General features: G+C 42.0%; 1 long non-coding RNA gene across 1 annotated transcript in view; it reads right to left on the reverse strand.

The window, feature by feature from the left end:
* Positions 1-243: 243 nt before the first annotated feature.
* LOC125460447 (uncharacterized) overlaps positions 244-24,620 on the reverse strand; it is a 30,104-nt gene continuing 5,727 nt past the window's right edge. The window contains exon 2 of the long non-coding RNA XR_007249260.1: positions 244-584. This is a non-coding gene — a long non-coding RNA (uncharacterized LOC125460447). The remainder of the gene's footprint in view (positions 585-24,620) is intronic.

Genomic DNA, 24,620 nt, shown 5'->3' on the forward strand with positions numbered 1-24,620 from the left:
CCAGGACAAAGCAGCCTGCTTGATTTGCACCACATCCACCACCTTCAACAATCACTCCCTCCACCATGGACATAAACAGGCAGCAGCCTGTACCATCTACAATTTTGAACAGCACTGTGGAGGTGTCTAAACCCTAAGGACTGCGGCAGGTCAAAAAGGGCAGCTGCCCACGACCTTCCCCATGGCAATTCAGCTTGGGCAGTAAACGTCGACTTAGCCATTGACTCCACATCCACTGGATCATTTTGTTTTTAAAAACCTTTAATAAAATTATAACGTTTTGCATTCCATGAACAATAGCTATCTGAATGGCCTCCCTCTGTGATTTACATTTTCGAGAGCTCTCTGTTTCAGTTTCAAGATAATGAAACTCCGTCTTCCACATCAGGCTTTCTAGACATCCAGTGGAGGAATGTTGGTTATATCCCCGTTTAGATACAAGGCTGTATGTGAATGCGCTTTCAGTGGAAGGAATTATTTTCTTCTGCCATATGCTGGGAAGCTGCCACGGTCTTGTTCACGTCCATTTCTGATATGTGCATACAGAGGGATGTGGGCAATCCCTATGGAGACATGGGCTGACTCTGTTGAGACATACAAGATGATCAGAGGATTAGATAGGGTGGACAGTGAGAGCCTTTTTCCTCGGATGGTGATGGCTAGCATGAGGAGACATAGCTTTAAAGTGAGGGATGATAGATATAGGACAGATGTCAGAGGTAGGTTCTTTACTCAGAGTGTAGTAAGGGTGTGGAATGCCCTGCCTGCAACAGTAGTAGACTCGCCAACTTTAAAGACATTTAAATGGTCATTGGATAAACATATGGATGCTAATGGAATACTGCAGGTTAGATGGGCTTCAAATTGGTTTCACAGGTCAGTGCAACATCGAGGGCCGAAGGGCCTGTACTGCGCTGTAATGTTCTACGTTCTATGTATAAGAACCTAAACAACCGTGGACCATGGCCAGTAATCTGGGACAATCGAGTGAGGTCTAATGAGGCCTTTCTCAACATCAGCAGCAAGCAATCACATTTTCCAACAGAATTGTAGACATTAAGGCTGCAGGCCTGTCACCAGTGCTATTCCACCAGTTTAAAGCGAGGGGAAATATTTCGAAGGACCTGAGGGGTACCTTTTTCTCACAAAAGGTGGTGCATGCATGGAATGGCTGGTGGAGTGGTGGGGGTGGGTACAACATTTAAAAGGCATCTGGAAGGGTATATGAATAAGAAGCGTTTAGAGGGTTATGCGCCAAATGCTGGCAAACGAGACTAGGTCAGATTGGGATGTCTGGTCAACGTAGGCGAGTTGGACCAAAGGGTCTGTTTCTGTGCTGTATGACTCTATGAGCATCCTACTTTACCATGTACCAGTTAGAAACTAGACATTGAGAATTACTGATATGAAAGTCAGAGCAAGTACCTGTCTTGCCACTTGCACCTCCAGGCCTCAATCATGGCACCCAATATTGCAGGGCACAATCCACAGACAGCTTCTACTCACACCCCATGGCCACAAGCACTGGCAAAGTCAGGCAGCTTGTCAACTGTCATCAGTCAAAACTGTGGATATGTTGTTGGATAGCACAGTGCTTTATAAACGCTACACCCACAGCATGTGCCAGGGCCCTATAAGTGATGGCCCCACAGTAGGCAATGATGAGATGCTGGGCTACAGTGTGGATAGTGTACACTGACTTACAGAGGGTTGTATGCTGCCAGACTGGTGAGGCATGTGTCCTGCCACTTAAACAGTGACTGAGGTTGGGATGTGTTGGCATTGTGTAAACAAATGTCAGTGAGCCAGCTCTGTGCTGTGGGCAGTACTGGTTAGTGGCTGCTGCACCACTATACTGACAGTGCAGGGTGTCTTCGGACTCCTTTCTCTTGCTGGACTCGGTTCATGATTCCAAGATGGTGCCACGGCAAGGATGTCAGTCCAACCTGGGAAATTCTCAGAGGTGGTGGGTCCTCCCAGTAACAGTGAACAGCATTGAACAAGAGGGGTGCCACGGGAGCATGGTGGGCAGTTGATGGGAAGACTTTGGAACGATTATATGAGAAAACTCACTAGGCCTCACAGAGAGAAACACTCCATGCAATTTGACAAAAATGACACTTAGCCAAAGTATCTTCAGATTCAGTCATGGGGGTCTGTCAGTTAAGAGTAGAAAAAGGCCATGAACTCAGAGTTTAACCAAGCATTCTGACTTTAGGAACCAGGGCATGGCTTTCCCTTTTTTGGTGAAAGTCACCAGTGTCAACAAGTGGAGGCTGAAGGCTGTGTAAAATTGACAGGCTTAAATGTATTACAGACTGAAACTGCACATGTGCATCCTTGCTAAGGTGAAAGGCCTTTGTAATTGTCCTGAGAACATGCTTTCTCTGCTTTTCAGGTGATCACATACATTTCGGATGTCATTTGTTATCTTGGGATTTATACACCTTCGCCTTCCTACTGTCAGCCTTCACTACAGCATGGGAGCAGCTTATGGAGATTTATTAGGAGCTCTGTTGAGGAATGAGTGGTGCAGCACCAGCTACACAAAAAGCACCATATGCAGCAGGACCAGCACCAACAGCTGCAGCTGCTTTCTCCTCATCCACATGGCTGTAAAACTGCACACAAAGTTGTCCAGCTCAAACGACATCCAGAGTAAATTCAGGGAACCTTGGCCACATTGCACTTCATTCTTGTAGTTATTCATCAGGGTCTAAGCCTGAAATGTCAGCTTTTGTGCTCCTGAGATGCTGCGTGGCCTGCTGTGTTCATCCAGCTTCACACTTTGCCATCTTGGATTCCCCAGCATCTGCAGTTCCCATTATTTCTTACATCAAAATGAAACCTGATTTAACTGTACATTCAGCACTGGTACAACATGCTTAGGAAACTATGACATGAAAAGACAAACAAATCTACATGCGTTGTTCATTAGGATGTAGTGGGGTCAGTTTCCAACTTTGTGCTTCTGGTGTCAACCCCAGCACACACCTGTGCTTTCTGGAAATTAGAATGGCATTGTACACAATGGGCTGACTCTATCCAAAGATACATCAGGGAGAGCTCCAAGATGTAACTGTGTGCATCACGTGCAATATTTATGAGAATAACATCTATCTTAGGCAGGGTGTAAAACATACATCAGATCAGCTATTCAACATATTCTGAGGAAGGGCCACCGGACCCGAAACGTTAACTGTGTTTTCTCCTCCACAGATGCTGCCAGGCCTGCTGTGCTTTTCCAGCAACTTTGTTTTTGTACTCAACATGTTCCTTGGAGAAAATAAAAATTCCTTCAAGCAGCACTGTGCAAATTAGATTAAATCTCCACAGTCGGACAATGCCGACAGTCGCTATTTGTACGGGCCAGGTGGGTCCTTCAATGATATAAATGGACAAACTAATACCTCTCCTCTACTGCCATTGTACACAAAGTTGCTGGAAAAGCACTGCAGGCCTGGCAGCATCTGTGGAGGAGAAAACAGAGTTAACGTTTCGGGTCTGGTGGCCCTTCCTCAGAATATGTTGAGGAGCTGATCTGATGTATGTTTTACACCCTGCCTAAGATGAATGTTATTCTCATAAATATTGCATGTGATGCATACAATTACATCTTGGAACTCTCCCTGATGTATCTTTGGATAGAGTCAGCCCATTGTGTACAATGCCATTCTAATTTTCACCTGTCTGTGTGAAATATTGCTCATTATCATTTTGCCTAGCATAGATCTTGTCTGTTGGATACCCTGTTCACTATCCATGGCACACACTTTCCTTCCTACACCTTGTTCATTATATACTCTGTTACATGTGACACTAACAGCGTGAGCTCAATACCAGCACTGACTGAAGTTACAATGCCTTCTGAACCTCAGTGTTCACCTGAGATATAGTGACTCTCAGGTTAAATTCACCACCAGTCTATCTCTGTCTAATGAGAGAGCAGCCCTGTGGTCCTCTGGGGCTATGGTGACATCACTGCACATTGTAGATCCAATCCATTTATAGTACCTGTCTTAATTCACCCTTAATACAGCCTGTCCATTTTACACTGTCTGTTATCTAACACAGTCCATAATATACCCTACCCCAATACACCCTGTTGATTATAGACCCTATCCATTTCAAACCATGGCCTTTATACTCTGTGCAATATGAGTCCTTGTCTCTTAAACCATTGTCCATTGTATAACCCTGTCTATTATATAACTTGTGAGTTATATACACTATCCCGTAAACTATCCTCTCAGTTATGGACTCAGTCTATTATAGCCCCTTTCAGTTAACCACCTTATCCTTTACTCACACTGTCTATTATACCCAGTTTCCATTAATATAACCTATACAATACACACATCATACTTTATACCCACTGCACGCCACAACCTGTGCATTTTCAACCCTGTCACTTTTCACACCCTGTGCATGAAACAAGTTTTCCATTTTAACGGTGTATGTATCTTACACTGGCCTAACCTTGTTCATTTTTATCTGTCCATATTAAACTCTGCACATTATACACATTGAGCCTAATATATGCTATATATTGTTCACATTTATACACTCTATCCATTAAGTGCCTCTCAATTATACATGCCGCTCACCATATGTCCTATCCAATTTCCCAATATACACCCTACCCATTATGCACACCCTCCATTATATACATCCTTCATTATACACCCTGCCCACTACACAAACCCTGTCCATTACACATCCTGCCCATTATACACATCCTGCCCATTATATGCACCCTCCATTATACATCCTTCCCTCTTGTACACTATACCCCCTGTCTGCTATACACCCTGTTCACTATACTCCCTGCCCAATATAGAACCCATACAATGTGGAAAGAGGCCATTCCAACCAGACCCAGCCCTTCACCCTATTCCCATAATCCTGCTAACCTATCTAGCCTGCATACTCCTGGAACACAATGCAGAAATTTAACCTGGCCATTCCACCTCACCTGCACACCTTTGTGACGGAGAGAGAAAACCAGGGCACCCGGAGGAATGTGCAAACTCCACACAGACATTCAGCAAAGGCTCGAATCAAACCTGGGTCCCTGGTGCTGTGAGGCTTCAGTGCTCACCACTGAGCCACCTCTTATAATACCTGTCCACTGTGCACCCCTGTTCACTCTACACCCTGTCCATTATACTCTCTGTCCATTATACACCATGTCCCTTATACACGATGTCTGTAACACACCCTGTCAATTACACACCGTGCCCATTTTACACACTGTCCGTTATACACAAGTCCATTGTACACATTACACACTATACAGTCAGTCTGCTATACAGCTGTCCATTATACACCCTGTTCATTTCACGCCACTGTCCGTAATGCACCTTGTCCATTAAAAACCCTGTATATTGTACAGGCTGTCCTTTATGCACTCTGACTGTTATATCCTTTATTGCCTATTCATTATCTACTCTCTTTGTCCTAGCCCTTGTCTATTATATTCCCTGTCCACTTTAAGCCCTCTCCATTATTCATCATTTCTGTTATACACTGTCATTATGTATCCTATCTGTTATACACCTTTGCGTTATACACCCTCTGCATTATACACTCTGTTCATGCTACACCTTCACTATCAGACACACTACTCTACTATACACACTGTTCCTCATAGACCCTGACTGTTATAAGATCTGACCATTGTGCACCCTGTAGATGAAATACCCTGTGTGTTATACACAATTTCATTGATGCACCCTGTTCATTATACACCATGGCCTTTATGCCCCTGTCCCTTAAACACCCAGTCTGTTATACACCTCACTGGTTATACACCCTGTCCACAGCACACACTGTTGGTGGCACACTCTGTCTGCTTTGCACCATCTATATTGTGTACCTTGTCCAATGGAACCTCTGTTAATTATACACCTGTCCACTAACTACCCTGCTCATACATATCTTGTCATTATAAGAAGGAGGGTCAAGATTCTGATGACAAATTGGAAAGGTGACTATTAATGCAAGCTAGCAAAATCATTAAGGCAGACTGTGAAAGGAGAGGTGTTAGTGAGGATAAATGTCTATCCATTCCAGGTGGGGACAAAGGAATTAACAGCGGGGAACAGGGGTGAGAACGAAACAGTGACTTTACGACTGCCTTCTGGAAAGAACAGACAAAAATTTCCCATAAGTACTAGGTGACCAATGGACTTATGTAATCGAAGAGCTGAAAAATATAGTATTATTACAGAGGTACTACCCGAGAAATTCACTGCATTGAGTGTTGATCAATATTCTGGACCAGGTGAGCTTCATCCCAGAGAATTGAAGGAAACAGCATTTCAGATAGTGGATGCAACAGGGATATCTTTCACAATTCCGTAAATTCTGCAAAAGTTCCTGCTAACTAGTAGGTAGCAAGTGCAAATCATGAATAAAAACAGAAGTTGCTGGAAAAGCTCAGCAGGCCTGGCAGCATCTGTGAAAAAAAATCAGCGTTAATGTTTCAAGTTCAGTGACCCTATCTCAGAACTGATGGTCGGTGGGAAAATGTCAGGTTACGCGCAGAAAATAGGGAGGGAGATGGAGTAGGGAGTAAGCGATGGGATAGAGCCCGAACAGAGAGAAAGGCAGTTGGATACACAAAGGAATTGATAACAATCTGGCAAGGAGGGTGAATAACTGTTAATAAGGACTGTTAGTGACTAACAATAGGTACTGTGTAATGGCAGGATATGTGATGTGTGTATGTGTGTATATGGTAACAAGGCCTAGAGTGTGGAATAGGGGCCTAGGACAGGGACAGTTGAGACCCTAAAATGATTAAACTCGAAAATGAGTCGGTATCAACTCCTTTGTCTATCCAACTGCTCTTCTTTCTCTTCAGGCTCTATCCTTTATCCTATCGTTTACTCCTTACCCCAATCCCCTTCCTATTTTCTGCATATAAGCTGTTGTTTACCCAGCTAGCATCAGTTCTGTGGAAGGGTCACCGGACCCAAAACGTTAACTCTGTACATTCTACACAGATGCTGCCAGACCTGCTGAACTTTTCCAGCAACTTCTGTTTTAGTTCCTGGTTTACAGCATCCACAGTTCTTTCAGTTTTTAGCAAGTGTAACTCCACCACTTAAGAAGGATGCTGAGGGAGAATAGAGAGCTATAGACCAATAAGCTTGACAAAGGAAAATGTTAGAATCTATTCTGAAGGAAATGATAATGGAACATTTTGAAAAGAATGGCATAATTAGACAGAGTCTACATGGATTTATGAAAGGGAAATCATGTTTGACAAGTTTGGCGATTTTTTAAAGGATGGTACTTGTAGGATAAACCAAATGGAAACAATGGGTGTGGTGTATTTTGATGTTTTGAAGGTTTTTGATGAGGTGCCACACAAGAGGTCAGTAAATAAAATTAGAGTGCTTGGTACTGACAGGAATTCTTTGGAAATGATTGGAAATTGATTAATAGACAGAAATTAGAGCAGGATTAAATGGATCACTCATAGTTCAGGGGCACTACACTTAATGCTAAAGGCATTATATCAATGAAAGGAAGATATCATATGTATAATTTACAACCAAGAATCACCACATATGAGCAGAAGGTATTCAATGACATTCAGTGTCATTCTAAAACTGGAAGGGGTTATACATCAAAGGGTCAAGCCAAAGCTGGTCAAGAACCAGATGGTAAACTATTTTACAGGCCTCTTACATTGAACTCTAAGCCAAAAGCAGAATACCTTGAAATTAACTGCATTAAAATAACAAATTTGTTTCAGACCATCAATGAGATGGAAAGTTGTGAAACGCAGAAATGCTCTCCTCTGCTTGCAAAACCGCAGAGTCTAGATTCCAAATGATGTTGAATCAGAACTGAAATGAAACATCAGCTTTCCTGCTCCTCTGATGCTGCTTGGACTGCTGTGTTCATCCAGCTCTACACCTTATTACCCCAAAGTACTATGGACATTTTCACAACTTCTTTCCTCAAACATGTTTTTGAGAAGAGGATTGTTCACAGTCAGAAATAAAAAGACTGCAGATATAAATTCAGTGCTATCTGATAAAGTCCTATGCGGGATCCATGGAATTTCGCACTGTAGAGTGTCAGGGACATGTTAGAGAGAGAGATGTAACAGGAAAAGATATTGAGGGAGCTGACTATCTTCCACCTTTCCGCAGAAAGCATCCTGTCTTGTCATTTTTTTCTAGGAACATATATAAAAACGTTAAAAACTGACTGCAATCTCATCTATATATGCTAATGGAAAAAAGTGATACAAAAAATGGTGAAGTGGTAAACAGTGAGTAGGATCACTTTAGACTATAGGTGAATATAGATGGCCTGGTCAAGTGGGCTGATCAGTAGCAAGGTGAATTCAATCTGGATAAGGGTGAGGTGATGCACTTGAGCAGGCCAAACAAGGGAAGGGAATATAGGATGAACAGTAAGATGCTGGGAGGCACTGAGGATGAGAGGAACGTCGGTGGTGTGCATGGCCACTGGTCCTTTGAGGTTATTGGGTAGATAGATAAATCATTAAGAAGGCATAGGGGATACTTGCCTTTATTACTCACGGCACAGAGTTTAAGAGAAATGAGATGATGCTGGAACAGTATAAAACACTGATTAGGCTACAGGTAGAGTATTGTGTGCAGTTCTAGAATCCACATTATAGGAAGGATGTGTTTGCACTGGAGAAGGTGCAGCAGAGATTTACCAAGATGTTGCTTGGACTGGAGGGTTTTAGTTAGACTTGGTCTTTTTCGTTTGGAGTGGAGGAGACTGAGGGAGTAACATATAAAATTATGAGTGGTGCAGATAGGGTAGACACTTTACAGATATGACACTCATGGGCTTCATAGAACTTTATCAGACAGTTACTGAATTACGTCGGCAGTTCTGTTTTCTTTCATTGCAGGTCTCTTTCTTTTTGAAAGAAAAACACATTGTAGAATTACAAGTAAAAAATGTCCATAAATATTTTGGGACACTGGAGTGTTGTCGTAACACCAACACACTACCATTCTTCAAGTTTAAAGAAAACACATTTAAGAAGGGGAATGAAGCCTCTAGCTCATACGAATTTGGAAAGACTCTGAGAGGGATGGGGTAATGGCAAATGTAATTATACGAACAAAGGTATAACAATAATAAGTATCAGCAAAAAAATTTGAAGGGTGATGGTATATAAGGATCTGAAAGGATTAATAAGGAATTGGTGGGGTTTTGAGAGACAGGCACAAAACTAGGTCCTCTCAGCAGTCTTGTAGCAATGTGCAGTCTATTCAAATACTTTGTAAATAGCTATAGAGAAACTATTAACTATATCCTGTTTGACCCACAAGATTTTTCTAATTACAACCGAAGATGGCCACCCTCTCACACACTGGCTCAATAGGTATCTTTAGAACCCACATACTAAGAAGATATGGATGGCAGCAAATACAACACACTAAATACCCTTTCTTTTATACACCTTGTCTGTCGTTGCTCATTATACATGAGTCTATTCTACACCCTTTCTGTATGTTATACATGCAGTGTATTATTCACCTTGTCTATTATAAATACTTTGCTCAAAGGAAAATTGTACAAGCTGGATAACTGTGACCAAACCAACATAGGCTATTTTACTCTCACATCAAAATTGGAAGTTACTCTTTAGTACTTCTATCCATATTTCGCAGTACAGGAGTGAATATATTCATATAAATTAGGAAGTAGCATGCATCCCATCAGAGATTGTAAATGGATCACTAATTTTATTCTTTGAACAAGCAATGGTTCAGTTACTATGCTTCTTCACAATGGCTTTAATTTGGTGTGAAGTGTTGTCTGTATGTTGCTTTGGATTAGTGGCACCTCAGGCTACTCTCTGGAGCTCAGCAATAGCAGAAGCTAATAATGTCATTGGGATTCATATAAATATTTGCAAATGCATAACTCAGCATCAGTAGCCATACGGTATCCCGTTTTATTGTTGCATAATGTATCTTGAGTCTTTCAGTACAGTATCATAAAATTAAATAAATAGTGACTGCAAAGTCAAATAAGGAAAATTCATAGATTGCTTCTCAAATGAGTTGCCATCTTCAGTAGAATTAAATTACAGGGAACATTGAGAGGAAGACTCGAAATGAAAAGTAGCATTGCTGCAGAATGCATCATTGTTTTGGCTTTAAAAGGTATAATCTATTAAAACGTTAAACACATTTGAAATACCATGTACTGAAGCATTAATTATAAGTCAGATAGCTGAACGAACATTAAACCACATTATTATTATTTACAAATTAGATGCTGCCATTTCTATTTTATCACATCTTGGGAAGTTATTATCTGATCAACTGTAATGAATCCCAAGATATTTTCAAAAAAAAGAAACTTCACAGAGGATAGCTCTAAGAATTAACAACTTTAGGAAATTTATATGGGTCACATGGAACAAAATAAATAGCACAAATTGCAGGTCACTATCCCAGTATTCCTGAACTGATATCATGGGCACATCATCATCACCAGGTGTGTGACAGCATGGGGAAAAATCCCATTGTCACCTTCTTAAGGATGGATGATGAATATGACCTGGCTAAGAATCTCCCATATCCCATCAACAGGTTCTGCATTCTCTCAGAAACTGACCACCAAAGAAACGCATGTTTCCAAACCATTTTAGGACTCATAGAATGGTTAAAGGGCAGAAAGAATCCATTCAACCCATTGTGTCAATGTTGCCTCTTTGAGGGAGAAATCCACTTTGCACAATTTCCCAGCTCTTCCTGCAGCACTACAATCATTTACTTTTTGGATAATGATCCAATATCTTTCAGAATGTCTGAAACAGATGTGCCTCCACAACAGTCTCAGGTATTGCATTTTAGATCCTAATCACTCGCTGCATCTAAAAGATGTTTCCTAGTGTTGTCATTGCTATTTTTTGCAATCAGCTTAAATTGGTGTGCTCTGGTTTCTGGTATGTCCACCAGTGGAAATACTGTCTCCCTGTCTGATCTGCCCAGATCCCTCATGATCTCTCATTTCTACAATGAATCTTCTCTCAACTTTATTTTCTCCAGGGTAAACAATCCCAATTTTCCTTATCTATGGAACCATTCTGCCGATATTTTATGCATTCTCTATAATATCTTCAAATTCATCTTAAAGTGTTGTGTCCAAAACTGCGCACAACCCTTCAGTTTAAGCCGAAGGCATTTTAATACAAGTTTAACGATAAGTTAGTTTGGTACCCCTCGCCCTTTTAATAAAAATTCCAGGTTCCTGGAAACTTTATTAAGCACATTCCCAAAGCCTACCACTGTCAATTACCTCTGCACATATAAACCCTGATCTTTCTGTTCCCTCACTCTTTTTGTGACTGTCACCTCTATAATGTTTCCCTATGTTTATCCTATCAAAATGAATCATATCACACTTCTCAGTGTTAAACTGTCAGTTGTTCACCTTTTACAACAACCTGTCTTTGTCCTTTGGAAATTCCACACTGTCCTCTTTAGAATTTTCAATACTTCCAAGTTTCATGGCAACGGCAGATTTTGAAATATTGGCCCGGATTTTCCAATGGCCAGCCAGTTGTTGCACATGGACTCTCTATGGAATCCTCACCATAGCATCCAAGGGAATTGCCAGGGAAACTGAACTTTCCACTTGGCAATTTCCTTTCGCCTGGAGCCCTTCAAAATGCCCCAACGAAATGGGAGAAGTTGGAGAGTTGCAACAAAATAGTTAAGTCAATAGTTACTCGGGAAAAGTGAGACCATTAAAGACATAGCTTAACTTTTGAGTAAACATTCAACAGACCTCACATGTATCTCACCGAGCCTCAATACCACTCCAGGCTACTTACACCCCCTGCCCCACCATCCCTAGAGAGCCTGACACACCAACCCTGGTCTGGCCCACTCCCCCTTCACCTTTCGCTGACCTGGCAGCCCTGTTCCCAGCTCCACACTCAAGACTCACTCAGGTTCCAACTCACCTTACTCTGCTTTGGACTTGACCCCATCCTCTTTACCCAGCACTCACCCCCTCACCACTGCTGCAGGACCTGATCCCTTGTCACCTGCACTGGACCCCATTTGCTTTTCGCACTCCAGGACCTAATTCCACTTGTGCTATTCCACACCTGAGCACCACCTCACACCCTCAGCACCAAACCCCTCCTCCCGTCCCCTTCACACCCAACTCCTGATTCCCCTTTCATATTCATGCAGTGACCTCCCATCTCCCCCTCCCAACCTGCCCTCCTTTCATTCCCAGGAACCAAGATGCCTTCATTTGCTCTGAACCCATTGGCCACCTTGTCCAAAACCCGCTTACCCTGCTCCAGATGCACTCCCTCCTTGCCAACTCTGGATCTGACCTGCACCTACCAACACCCTCACAACAACCATGTAGGCCTATTCCCCCTCCACCGAATCCAACCCAACCTCTCCTACAGAATCCAATTTCTCCCACCCACCCTAACCCATCCTAAACACTGCATCCCTTACCTTGCCCTTTTTCCACATTTCATCCCAGCATCCTACCCACTGGTTACCCTTCCCAGCTAGCATCCTACTTGCCTGGTATCCTCGCACACTATCTAGCTGCTTACCCATGTCTGACTCCCCACTATTCCAACACCCTAAAGCACCTTAACTGAGTGCACTCACCGTTTGCCAGTGCCTGTCAAAGTGTTTTGTGATTCGGCATAAGGTACGTGATTGCTGGGAGAAGGGGCCATGGTTTACCGTCTCCCTGACCATTCTGTGCTGTAGAGGGGACTATGAGAATGGAAGTACAGCTCCGGATTTCTGAGGGAGCCCTGAATCGAATCGTCTCTCAGAAATGTGGAGCTCTCTCCTTTTTGTGAAGCAGAAGGGGAGGCAAGGCAACCTTGTGTGAGACTGCCACTCCTCAGGAAATGCTGCTCATCATTTTCATATATAATTAAAAATATATGCAAGTGCAAAATATATTGGTATTCATTTTGGGTGTGCTGTAAAATTATAATAGATGAAATACTTGGTGTTGATAAGCTGCAGCCTCCCTGTTATATTTGTTCTGATGACCTGTCAGATTGATCAAATGGGACAGTTACTGCATACACCTTTCTACTGCATCCATTGAATTGGCTACAATCTCCTTTCGTGTTCTGTTCGCCCTTCTTGTTGCACTTGCCAAAGTTCCCACGTTAATATCTCTTTCTGTATTGACCCACTGCAGTGTCATTGAAATGACCTATATATTTGCTGTTTGCTGTCAAATGCTTTCTATTTGGATGGGAATATACCAGAGAAGAGAAAGGTAGGGGAACCAATAATAAGCAGTTTTTATAAATAACATTGTAAAACATTTACAAGAGCCAATCCAGATCAGCTTTTGTGACAAAATCATGTGAAGCATAGAGAAATGAGAACACACAATCAAATGTTTTCATCACAGATCTCTGGTCAGTTCATTTTTCTTTCAGAGTATTATTGTTTGGAGTTCTTGGCGTTAAAGTTGAGAGGCAGATGAGAAGTGTCAAAGGGGTATTTTTAATATCCTGCAATAAATTTAAGATTAATAACATCTCCAAACAGGTTGATTAGAAAACACCTTTAAAAATCTATTAGCTGCAGAGTTAATAGCTGAATCCGTGTTTGCATTTTGTGGCTTTTCCCAGGGCATGATACAGGGAAGACCCCAAATGTGAAGAATATGACCTGAATAGCAAATGTTAGCACATGAGTGAGAAAAGAAACAGCTTGTATTACCAGATGGTTTCAATTCCATGTATTGCAGGTAGTTTCGCCTGATACTGAGCTAAATCAATCTTAGAAGCTGAAAGTCCTTTAAACCGAGCTTGGGGCTCGTGTTTGTGACGTCACTGGAAGCACCGGAGGAGTTGTTGCGTTTCGAGACACAGCGCGCATCATCACTACAACAACTACTTGCACTGATATAGCGCCTGCAGTTAAACCGTTCCAAAGTGCTTTTCATGAGTATTAGCAAACTTTTTTTTAAACGTACGTAACGGTATATTAGTTAAGAGGATCAGAAGCTTGATCGAAGATGCAGAATTTGTTAAGGAACATCTCAAAGGAGGAAAATAAGTTTTTTTTATTCATTCACAGGATGAGGCCGTTGCCGATCAGGCAGCTTTTATTGCCCGTCCCTAATTGACCAGAGGGCACTTAAGAGTCAACCGCATTCCTGTGGGTCGGTGGAGAGATTTAAAGAGGGAATTCCAGAAACTTAGAACCCACAACATCTGAAAGCCTGGCCACCCAAGCTGGAACAATTGGAATTGGGCATGCTGGAGGCGGGGTGAGGAGGAGTGTGGCCATGAATTGATTTCGAAACCAAGCTATGGTTTTACCTGGAACCTGTGGAGGTTAGCGGTGTGTGAATGGTTTTTGAAGAACTTTAGGACATAGGCATCAGAGTTTTGGACTACCTCATGTTTACAGAGGGTGGGAAATGAAAGACCGGCCAGAAGTGCATGGAAGTAGTCAAATTTGCAGGTAGCAAAGGCATGGATGAGGGTTTCAGTAGTTGATGAACTGAGGCAGAGATAAAGTCAGGCATCATGATGGAGGAGGAAATAGGCATTTTTGAAATGTTGCAGTAACGTGATTGGAAGATCTCAGGGTCACATACACCACTAAGCCTGTAAACACTGTGATATAGTGTCACCTGGGAGAGAGGTGGAATTGTTGACTCGGGATTAATCTTTGTACTTTCCAGCACTTATTTGGAGGAAATTTCTGCTCATTCAGTACAGTATATAAGGCAAGCATTCAGGCAACCTACAGACAACTAGTGGTCAAGAGAATTGATAGAGCATGTACAAATGTAGAAAATCACCTGTCACTTTGTAACATCAGTTTTAATTTTTGTGTGTATATAAAAGAGGAGATTCAGTCACTCTGTCTACAGACACAAAATAGCTCTCCCACTGCAGAAGAGAAGCCCCTGAATAAGGCTGAGATGTGCCAGTGTATGTGTTATTTGTCCGTGCATCCATGCTCAGAGGACTTGAACATTTATCAGTCTCACCAGTCACTAAAAAAGGAAAGAGTTGGGAAGATAAAGTATTTTAAAGGGGAAAGAGTCTTATTTTTCCATCAGATGAAATTGATTGTTTTAAAAGAGCTTCTGGGAATGGTTTGAATCACATTTGGTCTTCCCTTACTGTCACTATTGCCATATCACACCTCAATCTGCAACACCCAGAGATGAGTACTCGACTGTATCATTATGATTTCTGCATCTTCACACATTGTCTGAAAACCAGATTGCTGAATTAGTCCTAATCATCATCAAACCGCTTTGGATTTTCTGACAAAGCGTGTTTCCAGTGAAAATAGAATGATATTATGCTTGTCAGCACATCTACATATACATTTGGTGAAAGGAACTGAGAGGAAAATAACATTGCTTGGAGCTGCTGTCATTTTGACAGAAATTGTTTGCAGTGCTAGCTGGTCAATCAGAGACAGGAAGCGGTCAAGTAGCCAAAGGCAATTATAATCAAAGTCTTTTCTGAACATATTGTGTCCCGTCCAAAAAGCAGGATTCCTCCGATGAGATCTGAGCTGAAAAATTCTCTGGATTTTACTCAGAGTAAATAAAACATTTTTACTTCTGATGTTTAAAGAAATAAGGGGCTGCAGTTATATAATGCTGCATCATAGTTCTCAGAAATATTCTCAAAGTACTTGCCTTAAAATGAATGGTTTTGGAGTGAGATGATTGGCAACTATTGTACATTTTACATAATTAATGAAAATTGATGTGTGTCTTTAGTGATATTCATGTAATTTCTATGGTAGCAAAAGTCTGAGATTTATGGGAACCAATGAGCGTTTTAGGTGATGTTTACACTCACGGTCATTCATACTCACTGTAGTTACAAGCACAAGGAAGAAACTGTACAGTTAGTTAAATCAAAGCCAGGAGTTAAAATGGCCAGGGCCTCCTCTCTTTCCACCCTGTACTCTCAGTCATCTCAGAGTAGAGACTCTGTGCTATTTGGGGAGCAGCTATACAGTGTTTCTGCCAAAAGGTACAGAACGCTTGTTACTGTATTGAGAACATATCTCAACAACTTCCCTTCAGAGGCAGCTCATGCATTTGAGAAGTGTGAATGTGCTGTCTCCTTGCATCCACATTGAACATCAGAAATCACACAAAACCTGGGATTGCTCTTTTTTCTCCCACTTCCAGGCAGGTTCCTCCTGGGAACCAAAACTTAACCTCACAATGACATTAATTCATTCTTTCCTTTCTTATTGTACCAGTGCTCTTATATCGATGCAGTAAGCCATTCAAAATTGAAAACATTGTGCAATAAAAACTATAAATGAAGGGCCCTGATAAATGTGTGCTACATGCGACTGATCATGAGAAATGCTCTTATGTCTTGGATAATACATTTACTGCACTTGTTAGTGCATTTCCAGGATGAGGTCACCACGAGGAATATGGCTACCATAACATGAGATTTGAATACATGGAAGTTCCAAAGATCATGAAGCAGAGATACTTTATTCCATTGTCATTACATAATGAATTGAAATGAAGGTTAATCCAAGAAATAGTTATATGGAAAAAACTTGCTGTTTATGAAATAATTGCATAGAGGCCAGTATCCCATCACTGTTTATTACACATGGAAAGTCCTTGACTCTGGCAGAGCCTTGTCTGAGCCTGCACCCAGAGTGTCAGAATCTCTGACACTCCTCATTTTATCTGTCAGCCGGGACTCCCCAATTGGACCAGATGAACAGCCCCAATCAGGGAACTCATATTCTATGAGCTCTAGCTGGCTGACCTCATTACAATCACTTCAGTTTAAATTTTGTGGAGGAATCATTTGTCTGTCTGCTTCTTATTCTCATCAGGCTTCCTTCCCTCAACAACATCTTTTTTTTGGAGAGGACCCATTCGCCTGCTCCGGCAATACTCCCTCACTGCCGCCGGCTGCAAGTTCTGTTACACCATGGTCTATGAGGACCCTCCTTCATAAAATGATTTTGGAATCATACAGTCATCGAGGTCTATTGCTCAGGAAAAGGGTCTTTGGCTCATTGAGACTGAACCGATCAATAACAACCACCTAACTGCTCCAATCCCACTTTCCAGCACTTGGTTTATTGTGTTGCATGGCATTGCAAGTGAAATCTAAATACTTCTTAAATGTTATGACGGTGTCTGCCTATACCACCCTAATCAGCAGTGATTTCCTGATTCCCACTATCAGCTGGGTGAAAAAATGTTTCTTCACATTCCATTAAACCTCCTGCCCTCCACTTTAAATCTATGCCCCCCTGTCATTGATCCCTCCACCAAGGGGAAATGTATCTTCCTGCCTATCTTATTTATGCACCTCATGATTTTATACATCTCAATCACATCCTCCTTCAGTCTCCTCTGCTTTAAGGAAAACAACCCCAATCTGTCCAATCCACCTTCATAACTAAAACTCTCCAGCCCAGGCAACATCCTGGGAAATCTCCTCTGCACCCTCTCCAGCATAATCACATACCTCTTATAATGCGGATTCCAGGACTGCACACAATGATTGAGCTGTGACCTAACCAACTTTTCATACAGTTCCAGCATCACCTTCCTGCTCTTAAACTCTATGCTTTGGCTGGTAAAGGCAAGCATACCCACATTATCACCTGTCTTTAAGTGACCCATGGACAGGCATGCCATGGTGCCGCTAGTCCTCAGTGCTTCCCAGGATTCCCAACAGTGGATGTGATATGTTTGGATTTTCAGAAGGTGTTTGATAATGTACTACACATTAGGCTATTTAATGCAGATAACGGCCCATGGTATTAGAATTAGATTTTATTGTCACACATACTCAATTACAGAAAGACAGGAGTACAGAGAAAAGTGTACAAAGTTGCAATTTTCGGGTGCCATCTTGGTTACAATAACCAGAATTGAAAATAAAACAACAGCATAAACAAAAGAAAGAGTCAAAAGGAAAATGTCCAGATCTTAAAGTCCCATCTCAATGAAGGTGTATGGAATGCTCAGCCTCCAATGCAGGCACCCAGCCCTAGCCATGGCTTGGAATCTTTTGCTGCTGTCGCTGCCCTGATCACAGCGAGGGGCTTTGCTGCTGCCCCGATCACAGCGAGGGGATTTGCCGCTGCTGCTATCCCCTATCACAGTGAGAAGTTGTGAACGTGCTGCTGCTGCCACTGCCACTGCTTTGACCCTTGGGAGTTTGCTGCCCATTCTGCGAATGGCCCACTCTCACTACTTGCCGCTGATGCTGCCCCAAAAGGTTTTGAAGAAAAGAAAATGGAAAGAGGACCAAAAGTAAAATGGAAATGAAACAAAGGAAAGCAGATAGGAGTGGCCAAGCCAAATGCAGGGGTACTACTCCATTGTCAGTACATTAGCACAGATAGAGGATTGGCTAACTGATAAAAGACAGGGTATTGGGATTAGAGGAAGCCTTTGTCAGATGGTGACCTGTATCTAGTGGAGTGCCACAGGGATCAGTGCTGGGGCTAGAATTATCTGTAATATATTCATGACTTTGATGAGGAAAGTGAATGTAGTATAGCAAAGTTTGTAGACAGCACAGAAATAGTTGGGAAGGCAAATGGTGTGGATTGTATAAAGAGTTTGTGGAGGGATAAAGATAAGTTAAGGCAGAGGGAGGTGGACTGTAATGTGGGGCAATGTGAAGTATGCATTTTAGCAGGAACATAGGGGAGTTGGATATTATTTAACTGGAGGAAGACTGCAGAAAGCTACGTAAAAATCCTTGTGAATAAATCACAAAAAGCCAGCATCCAAGTTCATGGGGTAAGAAAGAAGGAAAATGGAATGTTGGCTTTTATTTCAAGAGGAGTATAAAAGTAGGGAAGTTTTGCTAAAATTATACAAGTACTTATAGTTCAGCAATTGGAATACTGTGAGCCATTTTGGACCCATTATCCAAGGAATGATATATTGGCATTGGAGGCAGTCCACAGAAGGTTCAAAAGGCTGATACCAGGTATTGAAGGACTCTTTTATGAGGAGAGGTTAAATATGTTGGGCCTGTATTCGTTTTGAATATAGAATCATTACAGGTGACCTTATTAAACAAGGGGACTTGAGAGGGTAGATGTGGAGTGGGTATTTCCCCTGGGGAGACAGTCTAGGACCATTATGCATGATCTCAGAATAAGAGTTTGTAAATAAGACGGGGATGAGGATGTGTTGTTTCTCTGATGGTAGTGAATCTATGGTCTGCTTTAACACAGGGCTGTTAAAGTTTGGTCATTAAGCCCATTCAAAGCTGTGATAGACAAATTTGTAATCATAGGGAATCATGGTTTGGAGGGAAAAGGCAAGAAAGTGGAGCTGAGGATTATTGATATCAGCAATATTCTCATTGAATGGCAGATTTGATTAAATTAACTGAATGGTCTTATTAAGAAAAGGTAACTATGGAACCAGTTATTAGCATGTACTTCATCTACCTCTTACATCACTATGGGAGGAGGACAGACACAATTTCCCCAGGTTCATAGAATCCCCACAGTGCAGAAAAAGGCCATTTGGCCATCAAGTCTGCACTGACCTTCCTAAGAGCACCCCAACCCACCCTCTGGATTTTTCTTTTCCCATGGCTAACCCACATAACCTGCACATCCCTGCACACTATGAGGCAATTTAGCAAGGTCAATTCACCTAACTTGCACATCTTTGGACTGTGGAAGGAAACCAGAGCACCATGCAGGCACAGGGAGAGCATGCAAACTCTACACAAACCGTCTCTAGTGGTGTGAGCCAACAGCGTTAACCACAGAGCCATTGTGCCACCCATGATCATTGCCATAGATCTTCACGTTGGCCAGAATCCTTCCAAGAATCACTTTAAATTCCATTAGGATTTATTTAATAACATAAGGGAATGCGTATGGGATAACTCATAGGTCACAATGGGATAGGGGAAGTGATGTTGGAGACAATGTTAAGGCAGGAATGATCTGGCCAAAATTTCTGAACATAGACTTGTAGCGGAAATTTTACTCACAGGCTGCAGGTCAGAAAATTTCAGGCATCATTGCCAAAATGTCTCCTCCATTCATTGAAATATTGTGAATATTATTGGACTGTGTCTTTCTGTTGTACAGTACATTTAGTTATGCTTTTCACTAGTGTGATCATTTAGAAAATCATTCCCCTAATGTCTGAAGGACCATCTTGTCTTTTCCTTCAATTGAGAAGCCAAGAGTTGAGGATCTCATGCAGCTTGATTTTAAAAGATGGCTGCTTTCTGTGCACCCATGAAACTAGACTAACTGAAGGCCATGTGGAGATTTTACAGTGAAATCTGTAGATGAGTGAGGGTTCACAGATTGAATTTTGTCATTTAAGACCATGGGGATTGGACACCTTCTTTTCCCTACCCAACTGACACTGGCCTTGGGCTCTACTACAGAACATGTTCTCTTGTCTAGTTTCCAAATGCAGGAATTAAGCAACACCACAGCCTCACAGGTCTGACAATTTCAAGGTTCAGAGGCAGAAATCCAGGACCCAGCAGCAGAAACACGATGTGGGCTGACGCAGTGAATTGCTGGTTCTCTAGCTAGTTCCACATTCATGTGCAGCCACCATCTGAAGATCCAACTCAAGACTCATAGGGCCATTTTAGGTAAGAAATGGTAAGAAGGTCAGCAATCCAGTTTGCATCAGAGCAGCTACAAAGCCATTAACTGCCTGTCAATCTACGCATATCGACAGATGTGGCTAATACCTCAGTATATCAGAAGAACAGTACCTCAGTCAGGTTCGGTACCACTTCCATGCTGAATAGTAAAGGCTCCAAGCTCCACTCAGAGCTCTAGGCCAACTTGGAGTAAGAGTCCTCCACACTCTTAAACAATGAAAAATCATTCCGCTATAAGCCTGCCAGTACACCAAGCGTCTCTGAGGACAAACTCATCTGGGTTCTTTTATAAGCCACCGCATCAATGTTCTCATGACAATGGTAAAACATAAACTACCAATTTTCAACTTCCATCATCTGATCGTCATACCTGAGACCTTTATTGACTAAAAAGGTTTTAAAAAGAAAGAAGCACGGTCTTAAAATGGCTACAGTGATCACCTGATCACCGATTTAGGCAAATTCAGGAAATCGACGTGGAATAAGCAAAATCATCAGAACTGATATTTCAGTTTCGCTAAGGACATTGAAATCGTTCAACTGAGGCAGGGGTCCATAAAGTCACATTTCCTTTTTTTTGATTTATACATGTATGATAAATTGTACCTATTGGACATGAAAGGTTGTATCCAAATATCCAGCTGGAAGGACAATGGAATCGTTCTCAGGGAAGCAGAAATGAATATATTTAAGTTGCTGCTTAGCAGAGTGGCAATGAAAGAGAAAAAAAGTGGATTTGTAACAGTAAGTGCTGAGAGATTCTGTTCCTATTTCCTTCGCAACTTAGTGTTAAAACAAATTGGATAAACACCCATTTACTGAGATTTCAAGGATTCCAGGAATTTTGATACTTTTGAGGATACATTAACTAAACAGTGGTGGTCTCAGGTTCAACATTAAAAATTCAAAGACAATCAGAGCTCCTTTAAAAAAGATGAATATTCTTTATTTTCTTATTGTATTAGACCATCCCCCTTTTTAATACTTCATATCTATGTTTGCGTGTTTGATGTTACATTTATTATTTTTCTTGACGTTAATAAGTGATAAAATTCATCTTTCTTTCACTCCTTGTAACTGGCTTCTTAATTTTGGACATATAAATTGAAGTGTGATAGAGCTGCATGCTAAAATGAACAAACAATCTTTGTTCCTGCAAACAGAGAGGATTAAAACAAAAGGAATTGATTCACACCTCTTCAGCTGGTCTTAATAAGTCCTAAGCGGTAGAATTCATCTCTGTCTGCAACCTCCAGTGAGCTGGCACACTAACTATCTTTTGCCCCTGGCATGGTTGCAGCCCACTCTTGCCCAATGACTCACTAGATCTGATTCCAACTTTATATCAATCTCTAAAATACACAGAAAGCCAGTCTTTAAACTGTTGGTTGCAAGTGTTGGATCAGTTGACAGTGTCACTTCAAGAAATGTTTGGTTTAGCTCTTCCTGCCATTGTAACAAGACTACACTGATTAAATATTTCAAAGCAGAAGTGCAAAGAATAAGGATTGGAGTGAGGGCTGGGGTGAGGCAGAAAGCAAGAAGTGTGTGTTTGTTAAATGGGGTCAACTTGGCCTCAAAATTAATACCTTAATGGTAGCAGATCATTATGCATCACTTTCTTCACAGGAGAAAATGTCAATATGTCAGAGGAGAGTTGACACATGAGGAAGGATGCCAATTGTCCTATTGAGCCTAGCCCAACTCTCTGAATTAGCGATAATGGGAACTGCAGATGCTGGAGAATCCAAGATAACAAAGTGTGGAGCTGGATAAACACAGCAGGCCAAGCAGCATCTCAGGAGCACAAAAGCTGACGTTTTGGGCCTAGACCCTTCATCAGAGAGGGGGATGGGGAGAGGGTTCTGGAATAAATAGGGAGAGAGGGGGAGGCGGACTGAAGATGGAGAGAAAAGAAGATAGGTGGAGAGGAGAGTATAGGTTGGGAGGTAGGGAGGGGTATAGGTCAGTCCAGGGAAGACGGACAGGTCAAGGAGGTGGGATGAGGTTAGTAGGTAGGAAATGGAGGTGTGGCTTGAGATGGGAGGAAGGGATAGGTGAGAGGAAGAACAGGTTAGGGAGGCAGAGACAGGTTGGGCTGGTTGTGTGGTGCAGTGGGGGGAGGAGACGAACTGGGCTGGTTCTGGGATGCGGTGGGGGAAGGGGAGATTTTGAAGCTTGGGAACCCTGCAGCCCAACGGTATCAATGTGGACTTCACCAGCTTCAAAATCTCCCCTTCCCCCACCGCATCCCACAACCAGTCCAGTTTGTCCCCTCCCCCCACTGCATCCCAAAACCAGCCCAGCCTGTCTCTGCCTCCCTAACCTGTTCTTCCTCTCACCCATCCCTTCCTCCCATCTCAAGCCGCACCTCCATTTCCTACCTACTAACCTCATCCCACCTCCTTGACCTGTCCGTCTTCCCTGGACTGACCTATCCCCTCCCTACCTCCCCATCTATACTCTCCTCTCCACCTATCTTCTTTTCTCTCCATCTTCAGTCCGCCTCCCCCCTCTCCCTATTTATTCCAGAACCCTCTCCCCATCCCCCTCTCTGATGTAGGGTCTAGGCCCAAAATGTCAGCTTTTGTGCTCCTGAGATGCTGCTTGGCCTGCTGTGTTCATCCAGCTTCACACTTTGTTATCTCTGAATTAGCAATTCATTTAGTGCCATTCTATCATCTTGTCTCCATCACCCTGCACACTCTTCGTTTTCAGTTAAGAATCCTTTTGAATGTTTCAATTCAATCTGTCTCCACCACATGCTCAGATAGCATTTTAGACATTCGCCACTTGCTAAATAAAAGGATTTTTCTCATGTCATTTTTTTCTTCTTTTACCAAAATACTTCAAATCTTTATGAATGGTAAGAAATGCTCTCTGCCTACACTGTCCAGAGCTCTCATGATTTTGAAAACATTTACCAACCCTCTTCTCAGCTTTCTTTTTTTGTCAGGAAGAAATTCCAAACTCCTTCAATCTCTCTTCATAACTAAAATCTGTGGACTCATTTTTGTGCATCTTTTCTGAACTCCCTATAATGTCTTCAAGTCCTTTCTAATGTATGGAGCCCAGAACTAGATTCAATACTCCAGCTGAGACTGAAGCAGTGTTTTCTTGAAGTTCAATACAACTTTCTTGCTGTTGTACCCTGTGTCCCTATTGACAAAGCCTACGATACTGCATGAGTCCAGGGCAGAGTATTTGTGTACACACGTATAGGTCATTAAAACAGTTAATAAAATATATAGTATACCAAGTTCTATTACAGGGGGCTTAGAGAACAAGAGCAAGGATGTCATGTTAAGATTACACAGACATAAGTTTGACATTAACTGGAGTATTATGTCCTTAAGAATTATGTAAAGACCTTACAGAGATTGCAGAAAAGATTCACATGAATGGCTCCAGGCTGAGGAATTTCAGTTTTGAAGATAGATAGGAGAATAGGTGACGTCTCCTTAGAGAAAAGAAGGTTGAGGGGATATTTAATGGAAGTACTCAAAATCACAAGGGGTCTGATAAAGCTGATAGGAAGACACTTTCCAGTTGAGGAAAGATTGAGAATGAAAGGGTATAAAAGTGATTTAAGGTAGCTAGGGAAGTAATAGCTAGGCCCTCTTGCTGAGATGTTTGCATCATTGACAGCCACAGGGGAGGTGCTGGAAGACTGGGAGGTGGCTAATGTGGTGTGACTATTTAAGAAAGGCTGTAAGGAAAAGGCAGGGAACTATAGACCAGTGAGCCTGACATCAGTAGTAGGAACATTATTGGAGGGGATTCTGAGGGACAGGATTTAGATGTATTTGGAAAGGATTGATTAGGGATAGTCAACATGGGTTTGTGTGTGGGAAATCATGCCTCACTAACTTGATTAAGCTTTTGAAGAGATGACAAAGGAGACTGATGAAGGCAGACTGGTAGATGTTATCTATATGGACTTGTT

Source organism: Stegostoma tigrinum, chromosome 2 (genome assembly GCF_030684315.1).
Source record: "Stegostoma tigrinum isolate sSteTig4 chromosome 2, sSteTig4.hap1, whole genome shotgun sequence".
In the NCBI taxonomy this organism is placed as follows: domain Eukaryota; kingdom Metazoa; phylum Chordata; class Chondrichthyes; order Orectolobiformes; family Stegostomatidae; genus Stegostoma; species Stegostoma tigrinum.